General features: G+C 42.6%; 1 protein-coding gene across 1 annotated transcript in view; it reads left to right on the top strand.

Annotated features, from left to right (window-relative positions):
* Positions 1-303: 303 nt before the first annotated feature.
* TMEM170B (transmembrane protein 170B) overlaps positions 304-20,791 on the top strand; it is a 98,382-nt gene continuing 77,894 nt past the window's right edge. The window contains exon 1 of the mRNA XM_018077691.1: positions 304-324. The gene's annotated coding sequence lies outside the window, so the exon portion shown is untranslated. The remainder of the gene's footprint in view (positions 325-20,791) is intronic.

The following is a 20,791-nucleotide window of genomic DNA, read 5'->3' as shown; positions in this document are numbered from 1 at the left end:
TAGAAGATAGCCATGTGAAAGAAAACTTGGGGGTATTTAGCCAACTAGATTTGCTAGAAAACATGCCCTGCATAATTTTTACCCACTGAAAATTTGATCCGAGTTTGGGTCATCAGTCAGATGTTAGATTGAAATGTAACATAACATTAGGGAGGGTCAGCAGAATATTGAGCTTTGTGTTTAAAATATTACCATCTATGTTGTGCATTAACTACATTAGCTGCTATATATGGCACTATGGCATGCCTTTTGCAACTGGTCTCAGTAACTCCGAAAACATTTTCCCTGAAACTTTCTGTTGGGAGGGGAAAGGTAAAGAAATAGGTAAGTACACTTTTGCTGTCTCTGGGCCTTATGACAGTATAGCTTTGTGGATGGTCATGGGGAGTGAGGATGGTGAGATTCTGGGCAGCAACTGGTCACATGGACCATGGGGAGCCTGGAAGGACAACTGATCATTCTCTTTGTTCGAGTTTATCTGTCCCAGTGATAATCCAGGTACCAGCAGGTATTTGATGGCTTTATGGTAGACATGGGTTAGAAGCCACTGGAAGGGCTATAAATTTTCAGACCTGAGGAACAGGCTCCCCAGGGAAGTGGTGATAGCACCAAGCCTGATAGAGTTCAAGAAACATTTGGGCAATGCTCTCAGGCACATGATATGATTCTTGGGGTGTCCTGTGTGGGGCCAAGAATTGGACTCAATAATCCTTACGGGTCCCTTCCAACTCAGCATATTCTATCATTTGGTGATATTCTGTGTAACTGGTAGAGGTTAGGGAGAAGCTTCTCCTTTTGGGAAGCTGCTAAGTTATTTGTATCTTAGCAACGCAGCTGGTTTTACATGAATTAGAAGGAAAAGTAGTTTTTTCAAATATGGTGGTTCCTATGTATTCCAGTTGTCAGGCTGGGTAGGGAAGCTCTGTCAGATGGTGAAAGCACACTGTGAAAGAGATGTGGCAGTAACTTCTCACAATAGCTCTATAGATACTGTATAGTTATTGCTGAGAATCAGGGTCCTACAAGACCCTACCAATGCTGTTATTTGCTGAAGTCCATGTAAATGGAGGGTATGCTGTACCTTGCAGAATGGGAACCTGAGGCACCTGTCCTTTGAGTAGCAAAGGGGAAAAGTCAGGGAACAGGGAGATCCAATGTCAAAAAATCTGAGACAAGCTCCAGAGAAGATTTTTCTGCTGTGGTATTTTGCATCGTTTCCTACCACATTCTGGGAACCAGTAAAGATTTCTGAAGATATTTGTTTGATAGAACACCCATTGCTTGTTTTAATTAGCTTGGTCTCATTTTTAATAGGCACCAGCTGAAAATTTTGAGTGGGATTTTGCATGCATTTCAGCGTTAATGCAGAAAGATGGGCCTGACAGAGTTCAAGCTTGCATCCCAGTTATTGCAGGTGTAGTTCCACCAATCTGGTCTGGTACAGCATAGAGGGAGCAGCAAGACCCAGCCAAATTAAACTGTGTGGGTTGGCGCTGTCTTTGTGTTTCGCTTGAAAGACTTAAAACATATCAAAGCCATTTAGGTTCCTTTTTGCTCATCGCTGTTTGAAGCTGCTGAAGACTTCTGTTGAAAGCAAGTAAGTATTGCCTATAGTGGATAGTTTTTCTATTAAGAGAGAGTTAAAGCATGCCAGCAATCTTTGACTGATAACAAACAAACGAAGCTGTACTCATGTTCCCTCACACAGAGCCTTTAAGACTTATTGACATGCCTGAAGTTGAAAAAAGCCAAAAAATGAGCTGTGATAATGGCTTGTAAACACAGTGTGGCCACACCTTGCAGTGTCTGCAGCTTAAGTGAACTGATCTACCAACCTAGAGCTGCCCCTAAATGCTAGGAAACAAATCACTGGTAATAAAACACAATGGCTGTTCTCCATCTGCAATCAATTTCTGTTTAACTAATGATGTTAAGTGGAAAATAGCCACAGTCATCTCTTATTAGGGTCTTGAATAAACAATGGCTGTAGCTCAAGTGCTTCATTAACAGGGAGGGAAGCAGCCAGCAGTTCCTTTTCCAGGTGTCTGTAGCTGCTAGGGTTTGCATAGCTGTGGGCAGGCAGACAAGCAGGCAGACAGACAGGCACGGCCCACGTTACTGCCATCATCCTTTGTGTGATGAAAGGAAGTGTGCCTCTGTTTACTGCTCGGCTGGATAATAGGTGTGCTTGTAACCACAAGGTAAGCTCTGCAACCCAGTGAGGAGACCAAAACCTTCTGCTATTTGCAAATAGCTTTGGGCTCAACCATGAAAGGAGTCCAGTGGAGTCTGCGAGAAGTTCTGGGCCTCTGAGAGGAAATTACTGAGCTATGTTTACCTCTAAGCCCTCATACAGAAAGCCTGAGACAAGCCACTTTACGTGTTTACTAGCTCCCCTTGAGCAGGCGTGGGATGCCACTGCTGGTGGCATTGCAGTCCCCGAGCAGGCCAGCTGCATATGGCTAGGATGCTTTTTCAGGTTCAGTAGCAGAGAGAGGTTCAAGATGTAATGTTGGTATCAGGGCCGAAGGCAAAAGTTTTCTAAAGCTGAAGTTGATGAGATGACTTTGATTTGTCTTGCCAAAAGCCATACAGAGATAACAACTCTCAACTTTTCTAGGTTTAAGGTTATTCACTCCTTAAGTTAGTTTTTTGTGCCATCTATAAATTACAGAACCCAGCTCTCTTAAAGTGGAAATTCTGTGCTATGTATGCATCCAGGGCTTGGCTGTTCCCTTACATCAAAATGCCATGCCAAATAAATAATCATGAGCATACGGAAATGTCATAAATGAGAGAAGGGAGAAAAAGAATAAAATTAAATAAGGCTCCTTAAAAATATTCTGGGAAACGAACAGACATGGTGAGCAAAGACAGTATAATTTGTAGGCCGATGAGTGAATCTGTTCTTTAGTGACATTCTAATGCTGCCAATAAGGAATGCATATATTCATGGGACTTAAGTAGATGCTAGAGCCTCTTGCTTTAGTATTAAAGCAAATAAAGCTTTAAGATGCTTTCAGCGAGTCCCTTCACTTCTTGCCTGCTCTTTGTTAGTTTAAAGAAAAAAAAAAAAAAACGAAAAAAACAAAACAGAAGAATTTCTAGAGAAAAATATTTACGTTCATTTGGGGCAACCCAGAGCCTTTCATTTGTTTTTGTTGTGAAAGGCAAATGTTTACCCTGGGTCCGAGCCCAGCCTGCAGGTGTGGTGACTGGTCCTGTCTCCCTGCATGCGCCGGCTCACGCGCGGGCGGCTCTCAGGGTGGCCCTCGGGGTGTCCTGCCTTGCTGCGCTCCGCTAAACTGTTTGCATTGCTGAGTGTGTTGTAGAGCCGTCTTTCTTGTGAAAATCCGAGGTTTTTCTGGCTTAGGTTACACTAGAGAAACTGTGAAAGGAAGGCGCTTTTTGTTCTGGTTTTCTCTTTGTGCTTTTCAGATCTAATGGCTTCAGTCAGTTGAAAACTGAGAAAAGCAAAAGGGGTTTCTCCCTGGCTTCTCCCTGGTGTCTGAGTGCTTCTGACCATCAAAGCATTGGTTCCAAGTATTTAATGTTGGCCCTGATCTATTCCAGCCCTTTTGTATGTATCTGTATTTAGTTAGCTACTTTGGATACCCCATCTCCAATGGAATAGTAACGGTGCTTGTGCAATTGGGGTTTATATAAAATAGCCATCCAAAAAAAGAGGCTATATATTGGTGCAAAGAGTGTTTACTTCGGTCGTTTCTTAGGTGAATCCTGGTGATCCTGATACACACTGTGGTAACCTCACACAACAGTGAAACAAAACAACTAGAGGCTGTCTTTAATTGGCCAAGGTGATATTAAAAAATGTTATGAGGAGTCACTGAAAGAGCCCAGCCCTTAAATACCAGGTTTCTCAACAGCTGATAACCACGTCATCTAGATCTCTGCTCTCCCTTCTGCACTTATCCTTGCTAATTTGGTGGTACTTTCTCCAGTTGGTCAAGGATGTATTAATCTCTAATGTAAACTACAGCTAAATCTCTGTATCTCTGTTTCTCTTAACTCTCCAGTTGGCTGGAGGTTGAGATGTGCCTCACTTGCATTTTGTCATACTTGGAAAGGAGGGAGGATTAAGCTGGCTTTAAACATGTACCTGGCTGCAGTCTAGGAGTTACTGGGTTGGATGCAAGCATAAAACAGAGCAGGTTTAGGCTTTTTTCTACTCTTTGTTTTGTCTGCCAGCATCCCCTGAGGGCTGCTCTATTTTGCATGAGGATTATCAGGGGATAGACTTTGTGCTTATGAGTTGTCCCTGAGGCCTTACTGCTACATTAAAGAACAGCAAATGCAAGAGCTGCTCCCAAGGCCAGGCTTCCCTTAGATAAACTGTGGTGAATGCATGTTCATGAAGTAGCTACTTGCACAGCACATGGGAAGCAAATGGAAAGAATACAAAACTCGCTGTATAGCTTGTATATTTTCTACCTCCACTGCTAAGTTAGTCTAAAGCTCTTTATTTTTCCTTAAAAATAAATAAATATAAAATCTAAGTACTTGGTATTTTCTTCAAGATCCTTTGCAAGATACTCTGTTTTTCTTACTGCTTCATTGGACACTATATCCAAATATCTCTATGGTGATTTTTAATCTAAAGACCTGTGCACAACATCTCTGTAACTGGGTATATTTTAGGCAGTTGCTACTTCAGGCCTTTATCTTTCTGTATTTCAAAGGAGATGAAAACAAACTATTTCTGTCAGCTGGAGGTAGAGGTTGTAGATGGAAAAATGAATGAAAGTATTATTCGTGGCATGAGATGTAATCCCCAAAATCCAGGCTGGGAGAACTGCTGCTCAGCTGAGTTTTAAAACCTTTAAGGCAACTTGCTTTCCTTGTAAACTAAGGAATTGGGTATAAATACGTTTTACTGCACCTTAAAGTACAAAACAAAACATACGGTTGAAAGGTACTGTGCTCTCTTGTTAACTCTCACCCTCTTTACAGGGACTTCTTCTAACTCCCCCACTCTTAAGGTCTGGGTCTTAATACAGGTATTGATTGCAGTTTCCCTCCCTCCTTGGCAAGGGGCCTCTCCCCTTTTTAGCCTCTGGTCAGAAGGTTACTGAAGCCTGATTCAGAACTTTCTGCTGATGCCAAACCTGCGATTAGGTGTTGTCTGGAAACCCTACGAATTACGCAGGGTGTATCTCTTCAGCTGAATACCAAGGATCTAGTGTGGAAGGTCAGGGCCTGGGGATGAGTTGCCGGACAGTGTCACAGAGCAGCTCAGTTTACTGTAGTGCAAAGCACCAGAGAATGTGGAGAGAAAATCCAAGCTGGCATGTTGGGAGAAGACATCCTCAGGAAGGGCATGTTGTGCTGTCTGCACAAACCAGGTGGATTGTTTTTGTTGTCTGAACTGCAGAACCAGATAAAGCACTGAGGGCTGAGGAAAAAAATGTATTTTTCTCTGAAAATAAATAAAAATAATTGAATGTTGGAATTCTTGCAAAATATGAGAGCTGGTGGGGCACTGTAGAAACCAGCATGTATTCTTGGTCTTGTACTCCAGAAATGTATCATAAGCTGGCAGTGCTGGACAGTGGAAAGCTCATAAGGATAAAAAAATTAATGCTGTGTACTCTTAAGGTGTTGCATGTCAAGAAGGTGGTGCTTGATTCAAATATAACTCGATTGGGGGTCATCTGAGGCTGCAGACTTGTTTCAGTTTGTTACTAACTTCTGTGTTTTGTTTCTGCTATCTGCCTCCAGATAAGCAGCTAAGAGGACAACAATTTAGTTATGCAGCTCACCTGAATCCAAGCGTGAGGTGGATTGCCAAGTGTGAGGAAAGTGTTGCCCTTGCCCCATTACCGTGCAGGCAGAGCTTAGTCATTTGGTATTTGGAAGATGCTAGTGCTAGGTACAAGTTACATTTCTCTGGGAAGGAAGGCTGAAATGTATCCTGCCTAGCTGAGATGCTGAGAGTGAGGTGTCTTCAGGGGTTTATTGAGTCTAACACCAGATTCCACTTACTGCGGAGACAAGAACCTAGGCTACTTGTCTTTGTTAGGTGAGGTTAGGATGCTCATGCCCCAGATCCTTGGGTGCAGGGCTGGCTGGAGAAATAAAACCCTCTAGCATTTCCTTCTGTAAATCCCAAGTATGCAGTTGGATGATGTGGTGGGAGGGGATGTCTGCATGGGCGGACACTGAGACAAATGTGATTGCCCCATTTCCATTGATTGAGGATGGAGTGATCCCGTTCCTCTCTTTGGTGGGCTATGAGATGTGTACATCACTCCTGCTGGGCAGCACTGCAAGGCAGAGACTTCCCTTCCATCACAGTGACTTGGCATTTTGAGCAAGGTGCAGGGAGATGGTTTTGGTCAGTTTCTGAGAGTAAGAAAAAAGCTGTATCTGAATCCTGCTGTCTCTTACCAGGCACACTCCAGATGCAAGCAAGCCAAGGCTCCTCATTTGACCTCAATTTATACCTTCCTAGAGAGAAATGAGGAGGCTCTGCAACTGAGAGTCCTGAGTAGAAGAAGGTAAAGTCTGCCACAAACATTTCTCTACCCACTGTAGTAGCAGGAGAGAAGGGAAAGTTTCTGCTTAGTGAAAGGAAGAGAGTGAGTGCAGCTAAACCCTTGCTAAACGTAGGGAGATACTTGCTACCTTTCAGCTCCTGCTTAGTCCCTATGATTTGGCACAAATCCATTCTGCCCACACAATTTCTTCAGTGGGACTTGGCTTTGCAAAAAGCTCCTTAATCCAACACAGAAAGGTTTAATGCAATTGCATCCAGAACAGTCCTATTTCACTTGATTTAAATGAGAAAGTTAAATCTCAGTCTAGACAGAGCGTTCTCTAGCTCCTGTGAATCTTGCACCCTGCAAGCTGTATCATCTATGAGTATGTTTCTCATTTTCCAGACGAGCCCAGGGGATCTGCACCCCCACTCCATAAAATTCCTGTCTGCGCTAAATTGCCTCGTAGTCCTGATTTATACCTCAATAAAACACATCACGAGAAGGAGAAAATGTTTAATTGTATAACTGACATACTTAGGCAGGACATGGTTTTGGTGGTTATTTATGCACTTATCTTCTTTAAAAGGGGTATAAAGAGCCATGACTCATTTACAGTGGAAACAGCAAAGGGTGAGGAAAACAATGTGGTGAAAGGGCAACCCTAAACTAGTATGGCTTCTGGAAAAGGACCTCTGTTAAAAGATTCATGGAAAAATATGAAGAGATGAGGTTGGATTTGAGATCTTAAGGTATTTCAAGAAAACTTCGAGATTCTTCCTGTCCTTTATCAAACAAAGCCAGAAAATAACTTTACATTGGGGCTGTTTGATGCTGGAAGTTGGAAAGTGTTTCTTTTTTCAAGACAGTAACAAGTGGAAAAAAATCTTTTATGTTTCTTGTGGAATCATCAATTCCAAGTTCTTATTTGATTTCTTTCAGCCATACCCCTTTCAAAATGGCATGGTTGTTTTCTTTTAAAATAGTTTTCTCAAGAACTAATACAATGCTAGAGACTGGGACAGGTATGCAAGCCTTCCTTTAGGTTTCTGCTGCTAAGTTTCTATTGGCAACCATGTCCTACTGACAAAGCACCTTAAACAAGTGTTCAAGCAGCACATACAAGGTGAGACAACTCCAGGGTGATTAGAAATTGGTTCATTACTGGGAGACCAGCATGTTTTACTTAATTACATCATAAATGTGCTTCCTTATCTTTCCTATCGCCTGTGTAAGAATGTAGTTTCTACAACTGTTCTTTGGGTGTCAAAGCTAAGGAGCAAAGTTAAGATTGTAGTTCAAATCCAATTTGGTATCATTACTGATAAGATGTTTATAAGGGCGTGGAGTTTGCCCTTTGTTCTGCATGATGTAATTCTTGCCTCAAGGGCCATCTAGACTTCAAGTGCTGAAGAGCAGGTGTGTGGTAATGCACAGACATGCCATATGTTTGTGTGTTAGTCAGGCTGACAAAAAGAAGAAATAGTTCATTACATGTATAGGTCAGCAGCATTCTTAACCTCCTTGTCTTTCACTGCCTAAGCCCTGAGCCTACTTGCCTTACCTGTGCCATTGCCCTCTGCAGGGAAACTTGGCTGCTATGGTGCCATGGACCAGCAAACGGGGAGTGTGAAGTCAGGAACCTGTGCAGGTTTCAGAATGGTGGGGTAAAAGGCCTCCTAAAATGTCTTATACTGTCTGTAAGAGATGCTGATTTTTTTCCTGCTGACATCTAGAAATATCCCTTATATATGAGAAATGACCAGTGCGATCTTCAAAAGTTCACCTCTGATGGCAGCATGGACCAAGTTGTTCATGTCTTCGTGCTTATGTGCTGCACCCCAATAGGCTGTTTGCTAGAGATAAACCTTTCCCCTCTTTCCCAGAGAAAATCCTCCTGGCAATACATTCAGTGCAAATCCATTTACTACCAAGACTTGGAGCATTATCCCTACCCAGGATACCAGGTCTTGCTAAGTTTGATGCTATGACATACTGCAAGCAAGCTGAACAAGGAGCACTCTGCCTGGCTTCTGAACAATGTGGGTGTTCAGTCAGCTGCTGAGAGAGTATTTTCTTGCGGAACTGAAAAGAAAGGCAGCTACGCTTCTATTAAAACAGCTTTTGACTTTGTAGAAAGTGAAACTTACCATTATCCAGTGTTTTTGGCTTCCACCTACAGTATGTTAATTGAAGGAACACAGGAGCTTTGTGCATCAATGATGGTTATCTCCGTAGGAAATCCAGCATTGTGGTTACACTGGCTGTTTTTTTGCCTTTCCCAATTGTAGAACTTCTTTTCACTGGCAGGATATCCTTGTTCCAAATATTTCTTCACAGACCCAAGTACTTTTTTTCCCTCCTCTGAAAGAAAAGGTCAATGAAATAGAGATAAGCAAAGGATGAAAATGTCTTTCCATTTAATTTTTGTCCTGCCAATTCAAACAGTTCTATTCCACACACGGTTTCCCTACATGCCTCTCCCGATGGTACACAAGACTGTCCTCAGGAAAAAGCTCTGCCAAAATTTGATTAAATAACTTTGACACTGTCAGTGGTATGTGTTTTTAATCAATGGTATATCCTTGTTAAGGTCTAAGGAATTTTGGTAGGTATCATAAACTGATATATGCTGTTTGGTTGCACTTCACTGCTCCCAGTGCATTTATCAGGGAGGCTGATATCCAGAGCTGTTCAATTGCTCTGGAATGCTTATTTTAGCAGTTCCTTCATCTGCATATCTGTGGCCTATGTTCCAGCTTTGTGCTGGGGAAACAAAAGTACAAACAGACCTCATCTGGGGTAAAATCATCTACTTTGTAGGCTTCACCAAATAAGCTTTGAGAGAAATGCAGCTGGTAAATCAAAGCACAACCAAATCACGTTTTTGGTTTGAAAATATAATACTTTGAGTTTGAATAGCTCAACCTTTTAAAAAATATTTTTGTTACTATTCTTGTTGGGACAGTGTCTAGAGCCAGACCACCATATGGATTATGCAAATCTAAACCAAAGAGTTGATCTCTACACTAAAGATCATTAATCTAACTTTAAAATGAGCAGTCATGCTTTCAAAGGTCATTTTGGTTTGTTTTTTAAACCTGCTTGTTGTCTTGATAACATAAACAAAACATTGCTGAGGCCTCACCCTTATTCTGATAAGGGATACAGAAACCATCATAATGCATGGAATTTGCCTCCTAAGCATTAGGTGTGTGGGTGACTGTGCACTGATGATCAGTTCCTCAAATTTTCTGAGACACTTCATGTTTCAAAGATCGACTTGAACTACATGGAAAAAACCCACCAAATGACTCATGGGAGTTGTCAGGAAATAGCTGAGCAAGCTTGTGAGAAAATTGTGAATTAAAGGGATATGCAAAGAGTTTATGCCACGCATGAGGGTGTGAAGTTTTAAATGGGCTTGGGGCACGGCTGCAGTAAGCCATAACGTAATCCTTCTAGCATGCAGGATGAGCTAGAGGTTGAGTAGAGTTACTTGGCTTTGGGATCTTTTCTGTTTGCCAGGAGAGTCAGTCTGAAGGAAACCTTGGAAACAGAGCACACTTACTTTTTTTTTTTCCAAGAGCTTGGTAACTTTCACTACTTGTACTTCCAAATCCAGAAAAGTGGTTGTCACAAATGACTCTTTCTCTTGGCTTGTTGGGGGAGTCTCTGAGGTGTGACAGTGGCTGCTGCACTTCAAAATGCTTTCACTATTCTCTTGGTAGCATGTGGAGAACTCAAGAGGCATGACTTCCTTCCTGCCCTAAATTCTTCTAGACAACATTTATGCTTTGTCCAAAATTATGGAAGACATGACTGCACAAAATGACTGCTGCCTTAAAGTATGCTCCTATCATGGCAATAACAGCTGCCCCCACTCCCCACCAAAACAGATTTATAACAAAGGCTCTGAGTAAGCTGTAGGGTCCTTCAGCTGACAGCGAGACTGCTGGTAAAGGTTGCACAGCAGTCTCCTTTCTCTGCTCCCACAAATGAGGAAAACTGATGTCCTGGCAAAGTCTTTTCCTGTCTGTCTGGGTCTTAAGCACAGAAGCAGCACTTCCCAGGGAAAAAAAGAGAAATTATATTTTTGTGTGCAAATAGCAACTGGCTGCTGGTTGTATTTTTTGTTGTTTATTCCCCCATTCTTTATGCCCCCCGACTTCTAAAAACTTTTTAACATGTTAAACCCAATTGCTTATTCCTCATCCAACCTGCAGAGGGTTTAAGAACACGATCAAAAAACCTGTACATCAAATATGTTAAGTGTCCTGGGGATGAAAGGGACAGAAGTGACTTGTTGTCCCAAGCCCAGTGTATTTAGCTCAGTATGCATTTGGAACTGTGATCGGACATGGGCCAAAGAGTTTGGCCGGGTGAGAGACAACTTCAGTGGGACTCTTCATGAAAGCAGTATGTACTGCCTAGCTGCAGGACCACTGGTTTTGGCTTCACTTAGTTCATCTCTCTCTGGACTGTGTTTTGTAGTACCTTTAGTGATAACTTTCGCTCTTCTCTTCCCCTTCTTCAGCCCCTGTAGTGTGACCCAATGCACCGCTTGTGGCCCTTCCCCTTGGAACAGAGGGCAGGAACCTTACTTCCTTCTCTGTCTTCCTACCTGGCAAACATTTTTTCTGCAAGGTGTGACCTTGAGGAAGGGCAGTCTGTGCCTGTGTCGTCTCCCTTCAGGGGAGTGATGGTCAAACAGCTTGTGCAGGTTTTCTTGTTCCTGCTGAATTGTCATCTCTCCTATGACTTGGAATCCATACAAGAGTAAAGCTAAGGGCTTTAAGTAAGAGTGAAGTCTGTTGACATGTTATTTCATCTGTTGTTATGGGGGTTTTGCCCAAGAGTAAGGCATGAAGTCTGCTCGTGAAGTGCCTAGAGCATTCATCACTTTTGTACTTCAGAGACTCTTGAAGGGAGTTGCATGACTTGCCATCATGTTAGGCAGCAGTAACCTCATGCTAGATCCCACGAACCAAGGGCTGCTGGATGATACTTGAGCTTTCAGCCAGTGCTTGACTTCATTGCTTAGGCAACCAAATAGGACTCCAGAGTTAAAATGGGGTTTCTCAAATGAGTGCTTTGGGATCATTACCCTTATATTTCAATTAATACCTTCATTCATTCACAGTTTGAGGCACACAGAAAACATTTGTTTTGATCAAATGGTACCAAGAGCAAAACTACCCTTCTATGATCCATGTGGTTTAACCAGGGTAAATCATAGTAGTAAAAATGATGGAAAGACAGATCCAATTAAAATCCTTTTTTAAATAAAAGCACTACAGAAATTCTTGGCAAACATAAAATCTTAGGCTCCCCTCCTACAAAGAAGGACAACATTGTACTGAGAGGGCTAACTGCTGCTCTATATACTGCATGATTTTACTTTGCACCCTTTCATAGCAGTGAGCAAAGAAAGACCACAACCCATGTGCCTACCAGATCTGCCATAAGGCATTTCCCCCCCCTTTCTCTTCATAATGAACAAATGCTCTGTGCCTTTGCTTCACAGATTATTTACTTCTTGACACTGAATTCTCCTCTTATTTGGTATGTTATTTACACCAGTGTATTTCAAATGTTGTTCTTTCAAGTATGAATGAAGTGCTACAGGAAGGTATTGGTTTCTAATTAGGAGAGCAGTGTGAGGAACAGGCTACAGAAACAGTCCTTGTGACCTGAGCAACTAACAGTGAGAGAGCAAGCAAGGGTATGAGGTCCTGAACTGACTTGTAATGGTGGCTTTGGCAACAGAGTCCACATTTGCTGGATCATAGGAGAGTTTCATTTTTGACAACTCTTGATAGCAGGATTCCAGCTACTGTCACTTGTAGCTGGAAATAGCCATCTAACGTGCTCTGTTCACAGGGTAATGGGTCAGAAGAATTCTTCCTGCTAGACAAGGAAATGCAGAGGAAGTGTTAGTAGGTAGGAGTGAAGAGAACTGGGAGAAGTTGGCTAAGTGCCAAGGGATAGACCATAGAATCAAAAAAGGGTTTGGATTTAAAGGGACCTTTAAAGATCATCTAGTTCCAACACCCCTGCTATGGGCAGGGACACCTTCCACTAGATGGCTGAGGCATAAGCCTTGATTAATGCATGTTTCGTTTTGCTGTTCAGAAAGTGCATGGGAGCTGAGAGATTGCAGAGGTGCATTTAATTTGAACTACAGAGAATGTACCCTGATTCCTGAATAACATGCAGTGAGAATCGCCTGATGCTTCTCGCTTGGAAGATCCTGCCTCAAGGTGTTCACAAGTCTGCCAGGCTTTGACCAGGTGGTCTGATGGCTTTTGGATCAAACCACAGGCATTGCTCCTGTAACCAGTCCCAGTTCCTGGAACAAGAGCCACTTCTGATGTGGCTGCATAGCACAGGTCTGAACTGCAACTTTACCTCCACACTTAGACCATAAATACCTCTCAATCTATTGAGCAATAGGGAGAGTGACTGGTTGAAGAGCATTGCCCCAGAGGTCACCCTCCTACAGGGCTGCATTTCCTTTCTCACCAACAGGCTGCAAACCTGCTGGAAGCCATCTGCCTCACCTTTTGTGAGGAGGACTGTAAGGGGAATAATGATGGGTTATTGCACTATCTCTAGTAAAGAGATGTCAAAGAACCCATTTCACAAGAGAAAATCTGTTGTTTCAGTATATTTATTGTAAAATATTAAGAAAGCAATATTAGAAGCAACATATTAATGCTGTTCTGTGGTTTTTGATTATACTAATGGTACTTTCAAAAGTGAATAAATGCCAAAGTCAAGGTCATCTGTATGACCTTTACTTGAGTTCATAGAATAATAAAAGTTTTCTCCTTGTCACTCAGTGTAGTCAGTCTCTGTTTCCTTTTCACACTGCAAGGCTCCATGCATTATTTAGTATATATTGCATGTCCCCTTCAGACCTGAACCTACATAGTTATTTTTATGTTTGGCTGTGCTGCTGTTGTAGATGTCCATGCAGTGTTTATCTTCCTAGTGATGAGAGGCAGCTTTTTGGAAGGAGCAGAGAAGCACAGAAAGTTAACTCATCACCATCCGTGGCAGGATGTACTTCACCTGCCATCAGGCATCTCATCTGAGCCACAGTAAAGCCAAATATTTGAGATTTTGATGATACTTGCTGAGAATTATTTTCTGACTTTGACCCAACTTTGCAGCTTGTTATACCGAAAATCAGATTTATTTAAGGTCAAAACGAACTATGAAATTGAGGAAAAAATCCCAAACCGTTATTACTTGTACGTAACATTTTTTAGGCTACTTGATTAATTTAAGTATAGCCCTGTACTTTTGGTTCTTGTTTTATATACTTACTGTCCTAGCACAGTAGGACAAAAATGTTTCAGAGTAAGTAATTGGAAGTAGATGAAGTATCTGTTTTCAAAGCCTGGCGTTAAACGAGGTAATTGGCATTTTGCAGGAACTGTGCAAATGTTATGGATGCAATCTGATACTATGGAAACTTCTTCTGGTACAAGAGCCCATGACTTTTCTTTCAACATTGTTCAGTACTTTAGAAGCACATTATGACATTTTACAATAAGTAAAGCAGAGGTCTTCCAGACCTCTACTTTCTAGGGCATAGCCCCTGACTATTGCTTAAAATATTGGCACTGAGGTGGGTGGGGGATTTATGGAAAAATAGTATGTGACAAAAGGCATATGGATAAGGACTAAAGCTAAGAAATACAGATATAAAGGCTATTTGTGCAGTCTGGACTCAGAGTACTTGACTTTGTAGCTATTTGTAATAATTTTTGATGCTGGGATGCTGGACTGCGATGTGGCATGGAGGATTGATCTGTGTGCACATATACATGTGTGCATGTATGTATATACGCATATTTAAAGCATATATACTGGTATGAAACCCATGCTGGGTTATTCTTCTGACCTTCATTTTGTCTGCGTGGAGACAACTGAGGGAGTGGGGACCTAGACCTTCTCAACCTTCCTGAGAGGTACAAGCCAGCAGGCTGATGCAGGACCCTGCAGTACCAGCTGAATGTGGCATGCATGATGCTACTTGGGTTGATAGGGGAGCTTCACTTGGACAAGGGAGAAGAGCAGTTTTGGTGGCTGCCTGTGTTATTGAGCCATATTAAATCACAAAAAAACCAGTGGGTTGCACATATGCTGCTGATGGCAGGTGTTGCTTCTGGCATGACAGGTTGCAGCAGGATGGTAACTGCCTCGCCTGAGGGTAGCAAGAGGAAGAAAACAAAACCAAAGATTAATTTTTCTAGCCTTTTGCTCCTGGAGGTGGATGAAATTTGTTTGTGTTTCCATGTCAGATGGTCATGGGGATGTTGCAGCTTTACTCCGTGTGGCACAGCAAATGCTGCTGACACACTGTTGACAGCGTACTCTGTAGCTCCTGAGTTGAGCTCTGTCAGCTCCCTGAGCAAACTGTGCCAGGCCTGTTTTTAAGTAATGCTAGTTCAGTGCTCAGGAAAAAAACAAGCTGGGCTAAGTCTTGGAAGTGTGCAGCTTTTTCCCCATCTGTTCCAGAGTAGTAGGGAAATGTTGGAAATTCTGCATGGGCAAATGTAACAGATGGATGCAAGGTCTTATATATACTTCTGTACTTCACAGTTTTGTGAACTTTCAGGTATAAGGTGTTGGTTTTGGGCCTCTGTCAACATATTTGAAAGTTGGGAACAATGGTAGATTGATAGGTGTCCTGGTTTTGGCTGGGATAATGTTAATTTTCTTCCTAGTATCTAGTACAGTGCCGTATTTTTGGATTTAGTATGAGAATAATGTTGATAACACACTGTAGTTAGTGCTTACCCTAAGTAAGAACTTTCCAGTTTCCCACGCTCTGCCAGCAAAGAGGTGCACAAGAAGCTGGGAGGGAGCATAGCCAGGACAGCTGACCCAAACTGACCAAAGGGATATTCCAAACAATAGAATATCCTGCTCTGTATATGAACTAGTGGAGTTGCCCAGGAGGGGCCAATTGTTGCTTGGGGACAGGCTGGGTATCAGTCAGTGGGTCGTGAACAGCTGTGCTGTGCACCACTTGTCTTTCTTGGGTTTTATTTTTTTCCTCTTTTGTTTGTCTCTTTTTTGTTACAATTATTTTTTTATTATTATTTTATTTCAAGTATTAAACCTAACTCACAGTTTTGGGGTTTTTTTCCAATTCTCCTCCCCATCCCACTGTGGGAGTGGCAGGGTATGTGAGTGAGAGGCTGGTGGTATTCATTGACTGGTTGGGTTTAAAGCACCACGATAGGGATCATACACTGCACCAGTAAGCACTCAGTGTGCACCACACCGTGCCACTTTCACATCACACTTTGGGAGGTACAAGCTGGTAGTGGAAAAGCTGTAGGCATGCGTAGTTGCCAGGGTTCAAACCCATATCCTTGCTGAATGAGTTGCCTGGGGAAGATTGTTACACCCATACCTGTACTTGCTCCTGGGCAAAATCTACAGATTTACCTTATCCCACCCACAGTGCTGTGAGCATGGTGTTTGCCACCCACCGAGTCTTTCAGTGTGCATGGGGGTAGGAGGAGTTAAGTGTCATGAAACGGGGTAATAAAGAGACTAATGAACAGCAAGCAGAGCAGACATAAGTTAATGTAAAAGTAGAGTAAGTACAGTAGTTAAAAGCTAAGGAAAAATAAGCTTGGCTGTCCTGTTGGAAGTGCATGTATCAGCAGGAATCTGCATGTTCTAATTTAAGTGAAGAATTAGTCATAGGCAGCGGAGCAGAGCCTTAGCGGGGTGCAATAATCTGCCTCCTGGTGGCCCCACTCTTCCTATCAGCATGTCAGGAGCCCCCCTGCTGCCTGAAGGGGGGCATATAGTCATCAGCCCATATCCTTCTCCAGTCTCTGGCTCACAAACTCAATTTATCAGGGACCAGCTTGGTCCGGGCAATAAACAAGCAAGAAAGGTTGAGGTGCCAGTGGAGAGGAGCTGCAGGCACTTGTCAGGGGCTGTGTGGGCAGCTGTTAGGAGGATGATGTTCCACGCCGTGCAAGCTCGTGCATTCGGAAGGGGGATGGGAACACTCTGAGTGGCACCAGTGGCATATGGCCAGGATCCTTGAGGAAGTTGTTGTCACAGACTGCTCTTGCCTGTGAACATAACCCAGAAGGGCAGCTGTGATCCTCTGCCTGACTGTACATGAGCTTGCACTTGCTGTATGCTGTGCCAGAGGCAGGAGAAAAGGTTACAGGTCAGTAGCTCAGTTTGGCTTCAAAGCTGATGGTATAAAGAAGTGCCTTTTCCCACCCACTCACTCCCTCAGTTAACGATTATGAATAATCCATTCTGCAAGACAAACATCAAACATTTAAATTTACACACACAGCCCTCCTGAGTTTGAGACATAACTTGCCGTTCCTCTCAGGTCTGGTTGCAGCAGCAGATGATGATGTTGCCATGCTGGTGTGCCCAGCCCCTCTGCCAGAAGCTGCTGCCACTGTGGCAGAGGCAACAAGAGAAGCAGCATCTTTCCCTCTGTCCAAGGCAGCCTGCAGCCTCTCATACTAACACCAACTGGGGTCAGCGCCAGTGTGAGGGGGGACGCTGGGCTCTGATGTGTGCGGCTGAGAGACATGCTTCAAATATTTCTATTGTAGCAGTAGTAGCTGAAGTTTATCCAGCCCTTGGCAGGTCAAGAAGCAGCTTTCAGCCCATAGGGATTGCAAATTGCTTCTGACCTTGCCTGTTCTACTTCAGCAGTTTTATATTATGGGAGGTAAAGTAATTGCTACGCAGACCTCTTCCCCAGCTCTGAGGCACACACTTAATCATCCCTGCTCAGAAAGCATGCATTAGGGGATATCACTGAGATCCAGGCCCTCCTCCTGCCTTAGAAGCTTTACGTTCTTGAACTCCTGTGGTTCGTTCTCTTGGTCCGTTTACTTCCTGTATTACAACTTTACTTCTTCCCAATTCCTGTTTTTATTTGTTTTCTCTCACTTTCTTGGGATTTCTTGGCTCCCTAAGTTCATATTCTAAACAAAGCCTGTAAGAAAAATTAGTAAAACCACAGCAGAGCTTCCAAGCTTGAAATTTATCATGGTTTTCTATGAGTAATTGGCAATTGCATTGCTTCAAGAACTATTTTTACAATTGGCATCGAAAGCTTATGACAACGTGCATGTCTTCTTTGGCAATGATGCATCATTGAATTAGTAGTTATAAAATGTCACTCAACCAGGAGGAGGAAAAATAATCTAGTTAAATAGTTTGGTTGTAAGATGCTGGAGTGTTAGTGGTTTGGTCTAATATGAACTTTCTATGGGAAAGAGCATAAAATTAGAACTATAAAAAAATGTAGAAAGTGCCATAGTTGGTGGGATAGTGATTAATCTCATCACTTGACTAACTGACAGTTTTAAAATGTTTTATACATATATATATATATAGTATATTCCCTCTACCGTGTGAGGTGAACTGGGAACCTCATAATGGTTCTCCTGGTTTTGCACCATGCCAGTGAGGACTTGCCCTGTGGCTCTGGCCTGAGCGCTATGGCACAGGTGGATCAAGAGCCTACACTTGCAGACAGTTAATGTGAAGAGCTGAAAGCAAACCAGATGAGTAGTCCCTCCTTCTCCTTTCCCTGCAAGACTTTACAACTAGGTGGTCTAAGTATGTTCACAAGATTTGAGGCATGAGTGATCAAGTGAGACAGTGGAATGAAATTAAACATTGGTTTCCATGCATCGCAGCTGAGCTATAGGGTACAAAGAGAACCACAACCTCCTCCAGTTTTGCTTTATGTAAACCTGTGAGTAATTACTTTAGTACTCTGCTGAACTGGGCCTCTTAGATAAACTAGGCAAATGAAGTCTGAAGTCTGTGGATCCCTTCTAAATCTGAACTTGAGCATGACGGCGGGTCATTCAGCTGTAGTTCTGTTAGCCAAGATGTTTGTCACCCCTGCTTAGAGCACGGTGCTAATAACATCAAGGTTGTGCATTTAAATCCTGTATGGGCCATACACTGAAGAGTTAAACTTGATAATCCTTGTGTTTCCTTTCTAACTCAAAATATTCTGTGAAGCCTGTAAAAATTAAATTAATATTCTGTGAAAAATGCCTGCCATGATGACAGGATATGTTATACAAAGTAGACAAGGGGCTTGCCCAGCAAAGTCCATCTCACAAACACTCTGTGTTGCAGTGGAGCAGCTGCCTTTGACCAAATGCTCCTATATTTGCAGGCTGGCAGAAGTATTCTGGTTACCTCCACTACTGTGAATCATTTTCCATGTGAGGTTGAGACTTGCTGGGCTGTCTGAAAAACTGTAACATTAACGGAAGGGGCTTCCATCCAAGATGACAGAAGTTTATTAGTGATGTGTCTCATGAGATGAATGACTACTAATGAAGTCAATTACAGTTTGAGTTGTCAGGACAGTAATTGCAAATGAAAGGACTAGTTTGGACTCTCACGTGTTCAAAAAAAATAAAATAATCCCAAGCATACCTTTTTATTGAAACCAAATGTGTTCATGTGAAAGGCAGGAGTTACTTAAGAAAGATACATATTTAAATGTGCATAGTTAAGTGTCAGTTGTCAACTACTCATTTGAAGCCCTATAAATAGTACCTCATTCATTTTTATGTTATGACGTGCGTATGACATTTGGAGGTTAACTTGGGTATGCTTTCCTCTAAGCACCAGTCCAGTTCTGCATCAGGAATATCAGTTCATTTCCTTTCATGCTTATTTTCTCTTGGCTTGCTTGCAGCACTATCAACTAATCAGAATTTGAAATTTTGCCAAGGGGTAATTGTTTTCAGTGTTGGAATAAATACAAAAACACCACTGGTGACATTTTTGTCATTCATTTTCACTCTGTGTTTTTGGTTTGTGGGGTTTTTTTTCTTTCCCTAATCACAGCGAGTTACATCCCTAGATAAGTATCTCCTTAGCATACAAGTTAGATGGTCATCCAAGCCCAAATGTATATGTTGGTTTTGCTGTCATAAAGAAGGGCATACCATTTGGCAGCAAATGCTTCTCCAAGTTCAGAAAACCTCTGACATAAATGTGTGTGTGTCTATATATATATATATATATAGACACACACACATACATAAGGGGGTTTTGGTTGGTGATTTTTTTTTTTTCTAAAGTTCTGGAAACTATTTCCCTTAAGCTCCAACAATAATGAAAAACACTTGTTTGTAGCAAGGTCTGTGTTGTTGCATGGGATGCTTGCCTGGAATTTGCTGGCTTGGGGGTCAGATGAGCTCAGGACACAGACGAGGAGGTGAGTGTGGGGTGGCAGGCGAGGCGAATACCCACCAGCAGGCAAGCAGGGCTGCCAGCACCATAATGAAATGTGGTGTATGAGGTGGCTCACCAGCCTATGCAAATAACCCTGATATTCACAGTTTTCTCATTTGCAAAAGCAACTCTTAAGACTTTCATGCTCCAGCAGCTCTGCTGCAGAGTGTACCACCTCTAGGAGAAGGTATGAGGAACTTATGCCCAACCTTGACTTGGGCCTGCTCCAGGAGAATTCAGCTCATGAGAGCCCAGGCTACAGTTCAGAGTGGAGCTGAGACTGTTCTCACCCACAGTGGTGCAAATCTGTAGTCATTAAGCAAGTTGGATAATCAAACCAGAATGTTTCCCTTGCCAGGTCAATAACTCTAAAATGTAGTCTTAATGGCTCAGTCCAGTGGTGTGCCACACAGCTCTGACCAGGAGTTGTATGTCCTCTGCTCCTCTTGTGAGAAAGACCATCCCTTGCCCCTGGGGTGTTCAGGACCACACACAACCACACTGTTTCTAGCAGAAATAAGAGCTGTTGTACCTGTTACTCTGATCTCTGGGCCATTTGGATAGTAAATTGCCTGTGGAAGAGTCGTTTCTTGCTTTGTAGCTACAGATAGACCTGATAATTGATGATTTTGGTTCATTGCAGTGTAGTTGTGCAGAACTAATCTGGGCAGAACCTCGAACACAGTGTCATGTCTTCATTGCAAGGAGTTCAGATGAGGAAAAAGTCACTTACTGGAGCACCCTGAAGAGCTGTGGTTTCACTCTTCCAGAGATCTGCCTTTGGAAACTATGTGTTCAGTTGCAGTGGAAACTGATTTCAAAGGGAAAAAGTCAGTAACAAATGAGTAGAAAGGATGGCATTGGATTTGCTTAGCTTAGCTGACCTGGTTGTATCCATAAAAATGTATGGTTGCCCTTACATGTAACAAATGGGAAGCAGGTCTAAAATACCACTTAGCAATTTTTCCCTGACTTGGTGCCCTGGTTTTGTGGGAACCATCCTCCTT

Source organism: Manacus vitellinus, unplaced genomic scaffold (assembly GCF_001715985.3).
Source record: "Manacus vitellinus isolate BGI_N305 unplaced genomic scaffold, ASM171598v3 scaffold_39_pilon, whole genome shotgun sequence".
Taxonomy (NCBI): domain Eukaryota; kingdom Metazoa; phylum Chordata; class Aves; order Passeriformes; family Pipridae; genus Manacus; species Manacus vitellinus.
This window is presented reverse-complemented; position numbering and strand designations above follow the sequence as displayed.